The sequence below is a fragment of the Sinocyclocheilus rhinocerous genome, unplaced genomic scaffold (assembly GCF_001515625.1).
Source record: "Sinocyclocheilus rhinocerous isolate Xijiao unplaced genomic scaffold, SAMN03320098_v1.1 scaffold1555, whole genome shotgun sequence".
Lineage (NCBI taxonomy): Eukaryota > Metazoa > Chordata > Actinopteri > Cypriniformes > Cyprinidae > Sinocyclocheilus > Sinocyclocheilus rhinocerous.
Genome location: NW_015644043.1, coordinates 294,190 through 298,636, shown reverse-complemented (window position 1 = coordinate 298,636; position 4,447 = coordinate 294,190). Strand labels below are relative to the sequence as shown.

General features: G+C 34.2%; 1 pseudogene; it reads right to left on the bottom strand.

The window, feature by feature from the left end:
* Positions 1-4,447, bottom strand: part of LOC107757891 (peroxisomal acyl-coenzyme A oxidase 3-like) — a 20,904-nt pseudogene that overhangs the window by 8,530 nt on the left and 7,927 nt on the right.

Genomic DNA, 4,447 nt, shown 5'->3' with positions numbered 1-4,447 from the left:
ACTGCATGTGGCCTTTCTTGAGGAGTGGCTTTCTTTCTTGCAACCCTCCCATACAAGCCACATTTGTGGAGAATTTGTGATATTGTTGTCACATGCACACAATAACCACTCTTTGTCATAAATTCCTGCAACTGCTTCAGAAATTCTGTAGGCCTCTTTGTAGTCTCTCTGAGCAGTTTCCTCCTGACTCTTTCATCCAGTTTGGAGCGACGTCCTGATCCAGGGAGGGTCTGTGTACCTGTGTACTTAATAATAGACTTCACTGTGCTTCTAGGCATTGATAAAGCCTTTTAAATGTTTTTGTATCCATCTCCTGACTTGTGCCCGTCCACAACCTTTTTACTGACATGTTGGTGTTATATCTTTCACTTGGATGTTATACTATATGTTGCACTGAGTAAAGCTGGATAAAATCGCATCCAAAATAAAAGTTTTTACATAATATGTGTGTATGTATATATAAATGCACACACATTCATGTACATATTTAAGTAAAATATGTTATGTTTATATAATAAATATATTTATATATAATATAAATTATATGAATATAAATATATACATGCAAATACATGTAAATATTTTCAAAATATATACTGTATGTGTGTGTATTTATATATACGTTATAAATATACAGAATACACACACATGTATTATGTAAACAAAAACTTTTATTTTGGATGCCATTAATCGAGATTAATCTTTTGACAGCACTAATATATATACATATACATAAATAATAATAGTATTTGTATCAGTGATATGGCCATTAAAATATGAAATAAAAAATTTCAAATATTTAAAAATATTTTTAGGTGTTTCCACATTAATTTGGAGAATGTGAAAATATATTTGAATATATTTTTTTTCATTGATCAACAGCCATACTTAAAAATCATATAATACTTCACCCCAAGGCTAAAATTATTCAAAAAACAAAGTTTGAATGAAGTCTGGAGTTTATCAGAAGAAAAAGAAGAGCACGAGGGGAACAAAGGTAACTGAGGTGAAGAGAATGCTAAATGAGTAATGCGGCTGGTGTGTGCGCTTGTAAAGAATGTGCATATATGTGTCCCTGTTATGGAGAACGTAGTGTTAATGTTGCGTACCGGCTGAGTTCATGCACTCTTCCACTGAGCCAACTGTGAACTTGCTCTGCAGAATGCTGTTCATGTCCTCTAAAAAATTCACAGTCTCAAGAGGGGATTCAATCCTTCCTTTACCTTGATTGAGGGAGAAAAACATAAAAAGCAAGACATTTCAAATCCATGTTAAAAACAGAAAACCTCTATTGTAGCTCGTCAGAGACTACAAATATAATATATGTGAGAATATGAATATAAATATAAATTATGCGAGGTATTTAATAATTCCCATCTATTTTTATTGTGTTAGGGGATAATTAGACCCACATATTTTAAAGTTCAAAATGAGCTGCACAGACAGTCATTATAATTGCAGTGACTATTTGAACACTGAGGTGCACATAACTACAAGTCAGTATAAACAGTATCTACAGTGCCAACCATTAATACTGGCACCCTTAGTAAATATGAGCAAAGGCAAAAAAGTGCACATACACTTAGTTTGATCTAAATCAGTATACCCTCAGTGATACTCTGATAAAAGAACACTGAGAAGTGAAAAAAAATTTACTGGTGGTTATAAAAGCCTATTAAATGTTCCATGCGATGTTAAATGTTGCCAATATTTACAAATATTTTTTTCTAAGTTATTTTGGTTCGCTTTTTATTTATTTACAGTGTACTTACACAAGAAAGTACTGAATAATAAAAGGAATGTAATATGCATCGTGGTTAGATTCAGGGTTAGTACCTAGTTATTACATAGTACATAGTAAATACATGTAAAATAGGATTTTTTCCCCCATTATTTCTGTAGGTGACTAAACTAAAACTAAATATGCTCACATTTGATTTTTTATTATTCTATTATTTTAAATGTAATTATTTTACAATTACATTTTAAATTATTTTTATTTAAATTAAAATTTTACATTTTTCCTTTTTAAAGTTTTTGATTTATTTAAGTTAATTAATGAAGTAAAGGTAAATTAAAGGAAGAAAAGGAAGACCATGACTAATAAAAGAAGACGTATGACTTGTCTAGGGTCTTCCTGATGTAGTGAAAGACTGTTTTCTTCAGTCATGAAATGTTTCCACTGGAGAAGAGTGTCAGTATTCTGTACCTGTAGCTGATATTCCAGCACTGGAATCTCCTCGTCCTCTTTGGGCCCAAACTGTTTGCGTGTGGCGGAGAATCGCACAGCCACAGTCACAGCAAGCTTCAAATTGACCAGTGCCATCCTTGTAATGCCTACCCTGCCTCCTGACAGAGCCCCTAAAGATGCCCCAAACCGCTTATTGGGGTCCTATAAAGGTGTGTGGTTAGAAAAAAGACAGGATGGAAAGAAACATGTAATTGAAGTGATTGAAAACACATAGACACAAACCACAAAAAATGTGAGGAAAAAGAAGGGCATCCTCAACCTCTCGCCTCTCGTTTGTTTTCAGAAAAAGCCCTTTATGTCTTTCTGTCAGTAATATTGGCTGATGTCCTGGCTTTCACTGTGATTAAAAACTCCCTGTTTGTTTGAAAGGAAAGCATAGGGATTCCTTCTCGTACATCTTGCATAGCACAGCACAGCAGCTGGAATAACAGCTGCTGCACCACTGCTTTCTCTTACTGCAGAGGGAGCAAAGCATTGCAAGATGTCTACACAGATACACACCAAAATAGCTGTTTTTTCCTGCGTTCATAATAACAAAGCAAATACTGTTGCTTTGCACATGTCCTATATTTGAAAAATGAAAGGTGTTACAATAAGGTTCTAAACATTAACAGCTAATGCATTAGGTATCCTGAACTAATAATATACAATCATTTTGTTTCACATTTTTATTAATCTAGGTCAATGTGTGAGTTGTTAGCTCATTTTAGTTCTTAATGCATTCATGTCGAAAATCTATTGATAAATACAGAAAATTAACATTAACAAAGATTAATAAATGCTGTTGTATTGCTATTACGAATTTGTATGCATATAACCTTTTTTTGTAAATGGATAATAAAACCAGGCAGTATATGTAATGTTTATTAGGCAGTCATATAATATTGCTTACTTTAAAAGGTGAAACGTAGCGCCCATCAGGCGTAACATCTCCTGTTTTGTTTAGCAAGTTTTCCCGAGGTATCCTCACATTGTGGAACACTGCAAAACTGACAAAAACAAAATCATGACTTTATTTTGGACACTCTGAAAAATTTTTTTGTTAAATGATTACAATGAGAAGTATAATGAAGAATAACATTTTCATTTATTTGAACAGAAGGATATAGTATGGAGATGAAGTGAGACAGATATCAGATGGATACATCCATTTATGGTTTTCTTTTACCGCCATCTAATGTCCAAATACTGTAATCACAACAGCTCAGCAGTCCACAGTCTAGCAGTAAACTCACCCATTATCCAGACCGTTCTGACCCAGTTTCTTTCCCATATCCCCGACCATCACTCCTGGCATTGCCAGCAAGGTCTTTGGATCCCTGACCTAAAAATGTAACTACATTAAAACCAAATTATTCACAGCTGCTCTAACAAGACAAGCAAATGAACTGAAAAATATATTTTCACACATACTTGGACTACAAAGGAGTGAAGGCCGTGGCATTGTCCATCAGGGGTGTAGAGCTGTGCAAATACGACTGAGTGGCCGTCTTTCCCAAGTTCCCTACCCAGAACTTTGCTGCTTCAAAGTCTGGGGAGTTTATCACACAAAACCCGCAAAATTAAAAAAAAAAAAAAAAACATAAATTAGCTAGGGCTATCAAAAATAATTAAACAGATGGAAAGATCATAAAAACCAGGTAAAAGAATAACAAGAAAGCTTTTATAATGACAGATGGCTTTGTGTATTGTGGATTTAGCTATAAGCAAGTCATAGTTTGAGATATTTTGTCTCTAAAATGCTCCATTGTGATTTGAATTATTCAGATAACATATAAACAGCTATCATGAATCAACAATGAACAATAGTATTCATTACCAAAATGTGCAGTGTTGGGGGGCGCCCAGGACCAGGGTTGAGAAACACTGCTCTACATGAATGTTACCTTATTGTTTTGTGTTTATTTTATTTTAATATTTGCTTATTATTACATTAACATTAACCTACATTAATGAATCAACAATCGATGTCTCTTTATGATTTGTAAGGCCATGTTTGTATAATCTCATGATATGACTGCAGTGTGTTAAGACTTGCATTAAATCTAAAAAAGTAGAGGATACGTTGTTGCATCGGGTACTGGAGTATACTAGAGTACCTGAGTGCTGGGGTCATATCTGGCTGTTGTCCTCATAGCTCTCGTGTTGCTGCCATGGCTCAGCTCTGTCAGTGCAAAGCATCCAAATGTCTAAAGA